A 14,300-nucleotide genomic window follows, 5' to 3' on the forward strand; every position below is an offset into this window, starting at 1 on the left:
AAGCAGTATTGTTAAACTATTTACCACACTGGAAATAAAATTTTATTATTTAATAGAAATCGTAGGAAATGGGAGAGAAAGGAGTGTAAGAGATGCTTCGTGATTAAAAAAAAAAAAAAGGTTGGCAATCATGAAACCCTACAAGTGAGGTCGACAACAACAGTAATGGAGGGGCAGAGCGCCCAGGTTCCTGATTTGGAGGCCAGGGGTCTTGCTCACGAACCACTTTGAATACAGAACATAAATAATGGCATTAACAAATACCAAGGTGTTCACACTGATTACTACGGAGCAATGAAATTATTGGTAATTTTGTTTATTCTTTACATATATTTTCAAAATGATCTGCAATGAGTGTATATACACTACTATAATCAGAAAACACGCTCGCGCATGCACACACACACAATTAAGAGTGGCCTTTCCTAAAACCAAACCTGTTAAACACATAAATCATGTTCAAAAGTATGATTTTCAAATGTACCCCTATCATTGCATTCTCATAACCTCTGAGTATGTTTCCTCACTTATAAAATAAGGATAATAGTTGGTTCTCACTTTTATGTTTGACTAATTATTGCTATGACAACTCATAAGAGCAACTGAAAAAGTCTACTACAGATCACTTCTAAAACCAAGTGAATTTTCACAACAGTATAAATCTTGTCATAGTTAAGATTACATAGATATATCACTTTTTGAAAGGCCTACCTCCTTTGACTATCACTCAGGTATCAGCACTCATTCAACAAACATGTATTGAACCCTAACACTGCTAAAAGTTCAACACAATGCGGCAAATTTATTACCATGGGATGAAAATAAAAGTAAAATAATAAAAAACACACCAATTTTTTATTTCATGTTAACTTTATATTTATATAATGTCAAGATTTATCTAGTTATTCACGAATGTTTCTCCAAGTAACAAGTTTTTGTTTTGGGGGCGGTTTATGGCAATAATCACACTTCATGAAGTAACTATGAGATTATACTTAATTTTAACATTCAAGACCATTATAAAGCTTTATACAGCTGAAAGCACTAATTACAAATGAACGTAAGACCTAGATCCCAATCCTAATACCATCTAAATTAATAATATGATCTTGAGCAAGTCACTTATCTAAGGTTGAATTCCTGCTTTTCCAAATTCCAACAGCTACAGTAATAAAAGCTCTGACTAATTCTGATCAGGCCCAGCTGACTATTACAGACCTGTTCGTCCACTAGAAGGTAGCACTGAGAATTAGTCTTCCCGCTTTGTGCTCTAATTCAGATACTGGGAAGGAAGGAGTATTAACTTTTAACCACTAATGCTCACTAGGTTTACCTAGTTCTGGAAAATGGGATTCTGTACTGGTTTCCTGAGTTAACTCCAGTTTCCTGCCAGACGGTCAGGGACAGAGAAAACCGAAAGCTGAGGTTCCAACTACCTAATATGCTCTCAAAAATCTTTATCTCCAGATCTGAGCGTTCATCTCTAGCCACTGACTATATAATAATTCTTCTTTGTAACCATTAAGCTATCAAGTCCTCAAATATAAACATCACCACTTGCCCATTCTATCCACCACGTCAAAGACTCTCAGTAGCAGAGCCGATCGAAAACCAACTCAAATGTACCAGAACCCCAGATATGGTGATTTGAACTTCTAGGGTCAAAATCATCACCTTAATATATTTCAACTGAATTCCCTGTTGTACAAAATCCCTTCCGATGCCAACTCATCGATGAAGTATCTGGTCAAAACTTAGAAGTAATTATATTGAACATATTTTTAGCTCATATATAACAGTAAAGGGAGAATATTCTCCCAAATTGAGATGAAAAAAATTAAGGACAAACTACAGTAAGCAGTACCTGAAAAATAACTGTTAAAACTAATTACACATACCAAAATAAAGACCAATAAATACTGTAAATCTGTAAAGCAAATTTTAATGTGTATCTAGAGCCTTAAAAATAGTTCGTATATTTTAACTGTAAGTCCAGCTTTTTGAAATCAAGCTTCAAAAATAATCCTAATAGTAGAAACATATTTATGCACAAAAGTGTTCTCTACAGTATGTTGGTCATAGTCAACAATTTCTGTTAACTAAAATAATATTAAATGCATACATACATGATTATAATTATGCAAATAAATAAGTTCTCTTTATTAGGTGAAAATCTAAAAGAAAAACAACAAAAAGAGCAGCCGAAGTGTTTCAGTGGTGCGAGTCATCTTGTTTTCTTTTTAACCTAACATCCTTGTAATATGGTTTTATTAATTCTAAAATAAAAATTCTAATGACATAATCAAAATACACAAGTTCATGTGTATGTGAATATTAGACTCCAAGAATATAATTAACCATTCAACTAAAAACAAGTCTAAAATTAAATACCTTCTTCCCAATTCTGTATTGTACAGACTTGCTTCTACTTAATTTTTTTCAAAAAAGCATCCCTATTTGCATTATACAGACATCTTATATCTCTTATGATATACTACCGAGAAGGGAAAAATAGGAAAACATAAACCAGACCTCAAAAAATGTACAATTTAGTTGGATATACCCAACACAGGCATGTAACAAATACAGGAAAACTTTAAAAACCATACCATAAAATGATAAAATTGCTATGAGGCAATTTGATACCACATGTATCTGTTTCCGAAGGCTCTCGGTAACAAAGCGCCACAAACCAGATGGCTTACACAACAGATGTTTACATCAGCTCACAGTTCAGGGGCTCAGAAGTCCAACACCAAGGTGTCAGCAGGACAGTTCCTCCCGAGGGCTGTGAGGGAAGGGTTTGCTGCAGGCCTCTCTCCCTGGCATATAGATGACCATCTTCTCCCTGTGTCTCCACATCATCCTCCCTCGATGCATGTCTCTGTGTCCAAATTTCCCCTTTTTATAGAAACATCCACCATATAGGATTAGGGCCCACCCTAATGACTGCATTTTAACTTTATTATATCCATGAGGACTCTACCTCCAAATGAGGTCACATTCTATGTTACTGAGGATTAAGACTCCAACCTATCTTACCCCCAACCCAGGGGCCAGGCAGTGAGAGGTTAGAATTCAAGCCATAACACCATGGCTACAACATCCCAAACATGTACCAATATGGGCGAGGCTGCCTTTTCTTCTGCCTAATGCCTACGTAGGGAGAAAAAAAAAAAAATTACTCTAGAAGAAACTATACCACATTATGAATACTGACTCTCAATGACAGCATTATGAGTGACTATTATTTCCTAATATCTTGTTTTCACTAAGGAAACATTTTTAAATAGAAAAATGTTTAATAAAAATATCTTGGACTTTTATTGGTCTCTGACATAACTTTTGGTAGAGGGCTCCTTAAGACAGACGTCTCAAAGGCATGTGTTCCTCTCTGTTGCTGTGACGCTGTAAGGAGAATACAAAGCATGTGAAAGTTTGAAGGACTTCAGGTAAAATGAGATAAGTTTCATCTCAAATTCCAAATAACATCAAATCTAACTTTTAAAAAGTAAATCTTATTTTTAAAAACTAACGTCCTTACACCAAGCACTATAACAAGAGAGAAACAAAGTACAACACTCATGCACACGTGCACACATGCGTGTATACACACACACACACACAAATCTCTCTGGGAACTTAACAACAAAAATACATAAGAAAATAAATTAGTGAGCAAATAATTCTATGCAACATACCAAAACTAGTAAGTACATTAAATAAAACAAGGCAATCACATATTCACAAACTGATACAGCTAAGAGGCCTTGTCTAAGCCAGTTGTCTTTATAAATAACTTTTATAAAGATAAATAATTTTACAACTCATATTTTCCTATTTTCTTCTTAAAAGATCTTCAAGAATGGATTGTCAACATTCTCACTTCCTAGAATATTCCTGTCTACTTCACTCTTAACCTTCAAAATGTTTCTCCTTTCATCTGAAATAAATTTCTCGTATTGAAAGTTGTATTTTTCTTTTCTCATACCTTCATTAAAGTATATAATTATTAATGTAAACCCCTTTCACATCACTGAAATTGAATATAGGCACCCCTTTGAATTATTTCAGAGAAGCCATCAAACTTCATTCAATCTATTTTTCAAAACTTTAACTATGTGAACTTTTACTGCTTTCTACATATCTTTTTAAAAGAACCATTAGCAAAATTGGGTTCAAACATCTAAAAAACCTAATATTTTAAAATCTAATGTAGAATGTAGAAAAAATTACAATACTTCTTACATATGAAAGTTTTTGTAACAAACTGCGTTAAAGTCAGATAACATTATTTACTGTAGTTCTGCTCAGTGTATGCACTGGGCACCATCAATACAGTAAGAACTAAAGCCTAGTATACAGTAGTCATTACACTGCAACGAGGGATTATACTAAAATAATGAGACAATAAATCTCTAAAAGCAATTGTCATATATCTTGGTTATTTAGTTATAAATGATGAGCATGACTGAAGTATTGCTTAGAGAAAACTAGCTAATATTAGAAAAGAAAAGGCTCTCATTGACCTAAGGTTTCATTTTATGAAGCTAAACAAAGAAGAACAAAGCAAGCAGAAGAAAGGAAGAACAAAAATCGATGAAATGAAAACAAACAGAAAGAATTAACAAAACTCAATTCAATTCTCTACATGATTGATAAAATTGATAAACCACTAGCTCAACTAAATGAGAAAGAAAAGTACAAATTAATTACCACAAATCCTAGACATTAAAAGTATACTACAGAAATGTTTATGAACAATGTTACACCAACAAATTCGATTACTTAAGAGAAAACAGACAAGTCCCTTGCAAAACACAACTTTCCAAATGAACACAAATGAATGAAAATCCAAATACCCTATATTTATTAAAAAGTTAAACCCATTATCAAAAACAAAAAAAAACCTCCAAAAGAGAAAAGTGCAGGCCCAGGTGTTTTTATTGGTGAATTCTATAAAACCCATTCATAAAAAAGAGAAGGAACACTTCCAAACCTATTTTATGATAATTCTAATAGCAAAGCCTGACAAAGGCATTACAAGAAAATGAAATTACAGACCAAAATCTTTAAAAATTGTAAGTAAACCAAATCCAACAATAGATATGATACGAAACATATCACAGGGTTATCCTAAGAATGCAAGGTTGTTTTAACACTCAAAAATCAATATAACATTGCCAGTGGGAACTAACACGGTACGATCACTTTAGAAAACCATTTGGCAGTTTCTTAAAAAGTTAAACATAGATTTATTATATGACCAAGAATTCTACTCCTGGGTATCTATGAAAATACGTGTCCAAACATACTTATATGCAAATGTTCACAAAAACATTATTAAACTGTAAACAACTGAAATGTCCACAAACTGGTAAGTGGATAATCAAAATAAAGTATATCTACACAATGAAATGCTATTTGGCAATAAAAAGAAACATGAATGAGCCTCAAAAACATAATGCTAAGTCAGACATCAAAGACCATATGTGTGTGATTTCATTTATATAAAATATCCAGAAAAGGTAAATACAGAGAATAAATTACTGCTTACCGGAAGCTGGAGGTGGGACTGGAAAGTGACAAGTAGGCGTGTGGATTCTTGGGTGGGGTGGGGGGGTTGGAGGGACTGGAAATATTCTAAAAGTACATTATGATTATAGTTAAATGACTGTAAAAATACTAAAATTCATTGACTTGTATGCTAAAAACAAGTGAATTTTATGGTATGTAAATTACACCCCCAATAAAGCTCTTTTTAAAAAACATATTATCATATTAACACAATAAAAGAGAAAAACATAGCCGACACAGAGGTTCAAATTAAAACCAAAATGAGATATTATACATCCATCAGCTAAAAGATCCGACCACATAAAATGCTGATGAGATGCTCACACATTGCTTGCTACAATTACAAATGTTTCAAAGGTCTAGCGGATTCTTGTCAAGGCAACATACACTATCTCTCTGATCCATCCAGCAATTACATTCTGAGATATTTACACAAAAGAAATGAAAACTATATCCCAAAATAACTTGTTTAAGAATCCTCAGGAAAGCTTTATTCGTAATGGCCAAAAACTGTAAACAGCCCAAAGTTCCATCAACAAGAGAATGGATAAACTATGGTACCATATACTCTCATGATAGTCTGCTACTTAGCTACAAAATGTAACAAATGCTGATAAACACAATATGGGAAAATGTAAAAGTACTAAGCTAAAGAAAAGAAGCTTTACCCCAAAATTCATTCTTATTGTCAAGATTTCATTTATACAAATTACTGTAACAGCCAATTCTAATCTATGGTAGGAAAAAACTCCAGATTGGCTGCATCTCGGGATATGGAGTAGGGATTAACTGAGAAGGGTATGAGGTAACTTTCTGAAGTGACTGTCATGTTCTATATCCTGACACAGTATGCATTACCCAAGTAGATGCATTTGTGAAAATTCACTGAATATTATACTTAAGATTGACATTTTCATCGTATATTACTTAAATGAAGGAAGTCGTGGGGAAACCGAAAGCAAATACTGAATTTGAGTTAAAAGATATGCATGGCTACAACCTAGTTTAAAAGGTATCCCAACAACAACAACAAAAAGCCAAGATGGATAAATATGTGATACAGCAAATTTAGTAAAGTGTAAACTGTAAAATCTAGGCCACAGGTACATGTATGTTCACTATAAAACTTTTCCAATTCTATCAGTAAATGTCGACTATCAAGAGGCCTGCGAGCCAGCACTAAAACTTATTAACAAACATGACCAATTCAGAGTCTTTCTGAACATTTCCCAAGCTCAGTGCTACCCACTTTTTAATCAGCATTGCTTAGAATAGCCAATGCTTTGGAGATCAGTTAAAGAACAACTTTAACTTAAAAGTTTATCCTTCCATACGTCCCTCTTTCCTCTTTCCACAGTGACTGAGCACACACTGTATGACAGGTATCGGAAATGTGAAACAAAATCCTGAACTTCGTAAACCTTTGTCTGGAAGGAAAATGACTCCAATTTTCCAGATGGATTAGACTGCTTTAAAGTGATGATTCTGTTAGCATCTGTCATGTTTAAGATATTAACGTACGATCTATATCTATATTATTTACACTTAAACATATAAGCACCGTCATGCAGACAAGCAGAGCAGCAGTGAAGGAGCAGTACTAGAGACATCCTCTCGAAGCAAACTTCAAAGCTTCAAAGAGCTGAACATTTTTCCTGAAGAAAAAAGCAGCTTAGAATACTTTGCAACAGGCCACAGTGAATAAATGGATCGGCTTTATGACACATGACTCTAAATGTTGTGACCTAATATTCAATGCTCTCCATGCTCCAGCCTCACCGTGTGTTTTCACTCCATCTCGCACACACCTCTCCCTTTATGGAGCCGTCCATGATGCTCTGCTCCCCAAACAAGATGTTAACTACCCATCCTTGGAATGTTCATATTTCTTTGTATTTCTCTCATAAAACTTATGAGATTTAGGTGTATTAGAAAGAAAGTTGTTAAAAGGCTTGGGCATCAGGCAACCAACTCGACCTGCCTGGCCTAACATAAATTACTTAATCTTGTTTCCTCAAATGTAAACTGTGGCTAACAAGACTTTATCTCACAGGGTTATTGCGAAAACTATTATGCTTAGCTTCCAGCAGAAACCATTGGATAAAAATTACTATTATTCTATTATTATCTCCATATGGGCCTAACTCAGCACCGACATTTAATAGGTATTCAATTAAAAAAAAAATACTTTGGTTGAAAGAGCAAGTGATGAAGCTATTCATGTGCTGTTGATTCAAAAAACACTGCTGTGACCCACACATAGAAACGTATTGAAGTAACTGCTCCTTATGTTTAAAGAAGATACTACTAACTTATCTGTGGTTACTCACAAAAACAAATAAGCCTCACTTTGGTTCTTCTGAATTTGCTTTTATTTCATTCATAAAATACTAAATTATTTTCCACTGCCTTCATTTTCATCACCATTTCTGCATGTACTCAAATCAATTCTCTTTATTCCCTACCCTAAGCTTGCAGTCACAAGTTTGGATAACAGTGAACCCAAACTCTCACTCCCTATTTTAGAGGCCCCAGCTCCTTGTTTAGAGGTCTTCCAAATGTTCATCTTTATGAACATTTACAACTTCATAAGACACAAAATTAACAAGATAAATTGATAAACTTTTAGCATGATTATTCATCCCACTGTGAAACCTCCAGGCAAGAATAGAATTTACAGCCTTCTGGCCAATAAAAGGCCAATTACATGGCTAGAAAGCTGCAGACTGAATTCGATTATGTGGCAATGATTAAATCAATCATGTGTACATCGTGGACACTCTATAAAAACTCTGAACAATGAGGTTCAAGGAGCTTCCAACTTGGTGAACACATCTACATGCTGGGAGGGTACCCAGAAAGGGTTTGGAAGCTCTGTGTGCCCACTTCCCAATACCTTGTTCTATATATCTATTTCATGTTGCTGTTCCTGATTGTATCCTTTATAATAAAACTAATTCTAAGTACGGTGCTTTCCTGAGTTCTGTGAGTCATTCTAGCAAAGTATCAAACATGAAGGTAGGGCTGCAGCATTTAAATGAGAAAGTCTTGTGAGACTGAGCCCTTAACTTGTGGGGTTTGCACTAACTCTAGGTAATGTGAAAAATGAACTGAATTTTAGGACACCTAGTTAGTGCCAGAGAATGTGTTGAGAAATGATGCATTCTATTTAAACACTGGTTATGGCTGCCTTGTAGTGACAACTGCAGAGTTGAGTAGTTGCAATAAATGTCACATGGCCCACAAAGCCTAAAATTCCTGGATCTTTATAGAAAAAGTTTGCCTACTATTATTCTAGAGAATTAGTCTCTCACAGACTCCTGTTTCAACATTTTTGGTCTATATCACTAACACAACACCTATTATGTTTATATATTCGAATGTGTATATTTAAATGTCTATCTTCCCCAGGAGATTACCACTTAACAAACAAAAATCAGTTTCACTGGTCATTATATCTTTAAGACCGACTTCTCAGCATTTGATTGACAGAAGCATTAAATTTTTTTATTCTCCTCAAAAAAGCTTCTTAAAACATGTTTCAATCCCAGTGTATCTTATCATCTACTTTAATATCAGTCTATGTTCTGGTTCTAAAAAAAAAGAAGAATGCTATTTAAAAATCATATATTAGCATAATCTATGATGTTAAAGTCTGAAAAGATCACAAACATCATCTAAGCCAACCTTTATTTTCAGTCAGGCAAAACAAGGTCTAGAAAACTTAAATGACTGGCCTAACTAATTAGTAACAAAGGCAAGATTAGAATCCAAGTCCAAAATCAATATTCTTTTCAGTAATACAAAGTAACAATAGTAAACTTCTCTAACATCAAAAATGAAAAGAAAAATAACAAATGAAACTAAACCTTGTTCAAAATGTACCCCAAAAGTACTCTCTCATACACCAGGGTACCAACCAATGGAGACCGAATCTCAACATGAAACAACGTATTGCTTCCTTCATCAAGAAAGTCTTGTTTGGGAAGGGACGGGGTTGTTATTTGAAAGAAAAAGTGTGCCTACCAAGAAAGTTCATTTACATTCTGGCATGAGGTCCTTATCTCACCTCAGACCAACAAACATTTCACAAATAAGCAAACCTGATCTGTGGGACACATTTTGAATAGCAATGTGCTAAATGAACATTCAGTATAATAGCAGATACTGTTAATAATATAATAATCTGTTATTTACATAATTCATATACAAAGTTCATCTTTTGAGAGGAATAAAAGAAAAAATAACACTCTTTATTTTGTTTTCATATATATGGATACATATCAATTTATATTCATACATGTATAAAGGGTACAGATACAGCTATCGATGTAATATATAGATATAATTATAAAGTGAGAGAAACAGGCTCAGAAAGATGTAATACTTGGCTCAAGGTCACAAAGCAAAGGCAGAGCCAGGATTTGAATTCAGATTAGTCATACAGCAAAGGCCAACCTCTTTACAGCAAATCAAGATACAAAAACAGATTTGACTCAAATAGCATTTACACATTAACTCATAAATCTAAATTTAGAGAGTCAGGTACATCAGTACATAGTTATAAAAGGACTACAAGGACCAACACTAATTTTATATACTTCCCCACTGAACAAGCTGTCCTCTCTGACCAATTCTGATGTTTCAGGAGAGAAATACAAGAAATACTGGAAGAGTAAGAGAACAACAGTCTATCTAATCAGCTCAACGTACACAAATGAACGTATTGCTTTGCTCATGCCACTCTCCTGCCAAAACGTCTTGCTCCACATTGCCCAAAGCCCTTAGCTTCAAATTCACCCAGCTTCACTTTCCTCATATGTACAATGGGAATAGAAATGCCTATGTCATGGGGTTATTTTACTGAGAATACTGTATTTCCTTTATTCTAAGTAGTCTCCACATCTTAACATTTCTTAAATCAAAATATAACTCACAATTGTACATTTAATGTAGTAACGTTTACTCTCTACCCACCAAGAGTTGTTATTAAATAACAGTTAATAGCCTAGCAGCATACTAACAGAAACTTGTAACTACTATTATTATTATATTTGCTGCAAAGAAGCAATAGATGATTCTGGTTTGTTATGGAAACAGTTCTTTCCCAGAACTTTTCTTTATGTGCTTTTATATAAATATATACGTTTAATACATTGTTTTTATTTCTCTTCTCCTTACTCCTATTGTCTAAAGACCTTGATTCTGCCAACAGCAGTTTTTCCAACCACATTACATTTCAAGAATGTGACTTCTGAGGTTGCTGAGAAATTAAAGTATTTATAAGGTGCTAATGGAATGCAAAAAAATGTAAATGATTAACTGCCTCAAAACTCTCCATGAGTTAGAGAAGGATGCACAGAAGAGACAAGCTAAGTCCTAAAGAATGGGTACCAATTTGTTGGGAGAGAAAAACACACCTAGAAAGATGGTACTCCTTTAAATACACTGTGCTGATTCAAATTTCCAGATCTAAAATGCCCTTGCTCCATCCTATCTACACAACAAATTTTTGCTCACCCTTGAAAGCCAATTTCAAAAGAATCTTCCACCTTAAGTCTTTCCTGACTTCTGCCAATAGTTCATTACTTTCTCCTCTGTGATACAGTATTCTAATACATATTTTTAATCAAGATCACAAGAGAAAGAAGAGGCACAGCCAAGATTTAAATTCAAATCTGTCAAACCACAGAGATCTGATCACATTACTTAGAATTTTTTAAATTTACACATTGGTCTCTTACTAGAATTTGAAGTCCTTAGAAGAGAATCATCTTTCCAATCTCACTTTGTGCCAGGTTTTGGCATACTACCCCTAGGTTTGGACACTTCAGCTCCCAACAACCACCTAGAAATAAACGTATGTTTAAATTAATCTCCTTCTCCTCTCCATCAGGTATTCAAGGTTTAAGATCATCCAAGAATGTTGCTGAAGTATACTATAAACTTTTAATGGAGGACCACAATATGTATGACCAACTCTCAAAAACTAGACAATTCGTCACATGTACAGTGCTAGCTTCCTAGGTAAGTCATCCCGTGAACACTGCTGTGATGCGTCCTCTACTTTGGGCACTCCTGTGATGAGAAGCACCCAGAAGCCACTCCCAACAGTCCTTTGCCTGGTACACTGTTTCTGCCACCTCCTGGTCTCAACTTAATGGTCTCCCCCTGCTCCTCCTTCACAACTCTGCCTCTCTCCCCTTGCCTCCCCTCCTTTAAAGTACAGTTGGCTAGATACAAATAGGTATTTTCAGATTCTCTTCATGGCAGCCCACATCAGCCTGTGAATTTCCTTTTCAATCCTTAAGTAGCAATTATCTTTTGGGCCCCATTACCACTTGCAAGAGTGCAGAGACAAAACAAACACCTTGGAAAAAATGATCAATAAAATAGTTCCTAAACAGAACTAAAGAATATACGCAACACGATGGAGCCATACGAATGTTAAATTCCTGAAAATAAAAGTGGTCATGTATTATGACTGCATGTAGAGCCTATGGAGGAATAATAAATTGTCACCAGAAAGAGATGCAGGGGCAGATCATGACATGCAATATACATCATGTTACTAAACTTGCTGCTTATGCGCTAAGAGGAGAAGGGAAATTGAATGATTTTCTGGGCATGCAAATAGATTTTTGAGGGCTTAAGAATCAAAACTTCAACATATTTAAACATCCAAAGTTAAATGTACTGAATGCTTTGTCAGCTACCAGAGATGCTATGAACACATGATGCTTTTCCCTATCACTGAAATGAGACTACAGTTAAGATTCGAGACAGCAGCAAATTAAATTCTTAAGAATTCTAAAAAAAAAGAGTAAACATAGCAAGTACTGCCTCTATTTGAAGCCTACGAAAACTTATTACCAATAAAATCCTGAAACCATCATTTATGTAGTTAACCTTCAGTTTCCTCATCACCCCTGAACCCCGCAGGGCTCTCCCAAGACGTAATGCATGTAAAGCGTTCGGCGCAATGCCCGCCTCGCGCTCAACGTGAGCTCAAGAGAGAGAGACTTGTGGCGGTTATCTTCACCGCTGTCATTAGGAGAGAATGAAGACCTCGACTTTCTACAAACACTGCAGCGGATATAATAGTAACACTTGTAATGAGTTGAAGAGTCAAACTGTTTGAGTTTAAAGTGACACCAGTAAATAAGTAATGCTTTTGAATGCACAGACGAAGGCATGTGAGAATAAAAACATGATGAAGAAGGAAAAAGAAAGGAAAAGAATAAAATAATTCAAATTAAGAAAATAAGGGGTTTGTGTAACGGAAAATAGCGTAATTTTGAATGAAAATTTATGTAAGACATTACAAATAGAAGATCTATTTTAACATCATCACTTATTTTATCCTTATTTTCAGTTAAGACCAGCTGTCATGGGCTGAGCTGTGTCCCTCCAAAATTCATATGTTGAAATCCTAACACTCAGAACCACAGAATGCAACTGTATCTAGAGACCGGACCTTTAAAGAGGCAACCTCAGCAAACGACTACACCAGCCAAACCCAAAAAACAATGGTTAATAGAAGAGAGGGGATGGATCATTGCTAGACTAGAAATTCAGAGACCTGAAATACAGTCCTACAACATGGCATCTTAAAAACTGAGTGGCCCGGATTAAATCAGTAACTTCTCTGTGCCTAGGCTTCCACAACTGAGAACCAGAAATTCTCCGCAATCTTATCAAGGACTAGTTAGTATTCCAGAATTCTAGTATTCAATTCAGAGTCATGTTTACAATATGGTACTCTTGATTAATTCTAACGTTAGCAATCTAAATACAGTAGGGGACCCTCATTCTGATAAATCAAGTAAATCCTCACGTAGTAGATATCCTGTTTTCCAGGTAAAGGTAAAGTTACTTCTCAATTCTTGGTTTTGGTAAATAGGGCATATAAGGATTTCCAGAAAGTGTATTTTCACTATACGTTTTAGTAGTAATGCACAAAAAGCAGTTGTTTATTTTATTAAGAAACAATCTAGCAAATTATATAAGCAAAATGTTAAAAATAACAGTACTTATATCCAACTCCTACAAAATAAACTCTTACATTTTATTGTAATTTTCTTCAACTCAGTAGCAATGTTTACAGTTTGCCTCCCAAAGTATTTGCTGACAATAAAATGCATTTAATTTGTTGCTGTATCGATTTCCATGAATTATTTAGGCAATTTTTACCAGAGCAAGAACAAATTTTTCCCCAATGATATGTGGTTTTAGAATCGTTGCTATTAGGTCAATACATTAGTTAAAAAGAGGTTTACTGACATAGAACAGAAGAACTTGAAATATGAGTGGTCCAAAAAATATGAAGATTATATAAACGTGTCTGTACACACAAGTATATATTATATATGTATATACACATATATATGTACACACAAATATGCATGCATATGAAAAAGAGAGAATCTAAAATTATTAGTTTCTTTCCATGGTTCACCTACTTTTTACATGTCACCTCTAAACCAGTAGTGTCCAATAACATAATACAAGCTGCATATGTAATTTTAAATTTTCCATTAGCCACATTAAAAGAAAAATATAAAAAGAAACAGGAGAAATTAATTTATATTTTATTGAACCCAATATATCTAAAATATCGCTTCAATATGTAATAAATATTTTAAATTACTAATGATATTTTAAATTCTTTTACCCCCGTCTTCAAAACCAAATGTGCATTTGATGCTTTCAGAACGCGACCA

The 14,300-nt window shown here is 34.5% G+C and overlaps 1 protein-coding gene across 12 annotated transcripts in view; it reads right to left on the reverse strand.

Annotated features, from left to right (window-relative positions):
• The window catches only part of NBEA (neurobeachin), a 629,692-nt gene that overhangs the window by 599,808 nt on the left and 15,584 nt on the right, over positions 1 to 14,300 (reverse strand). The window lies entirely within an intron of this gene.

This window comes from Pteropus medius, unplaced genomic scaffold, assembly GCF_902729225.1.
Source record: "Pteropus medius unplaced genomic scaffold, Ma_sr-lr_union100, whole genome shotgun sequence".
In the NCBI taxonomy this organism is placed as follows: Eukaryota; Metazoa; Chordata; class Mammalia; order Chiroptera; family Pteropodidae; genus Pteropus; species Pteropus medius.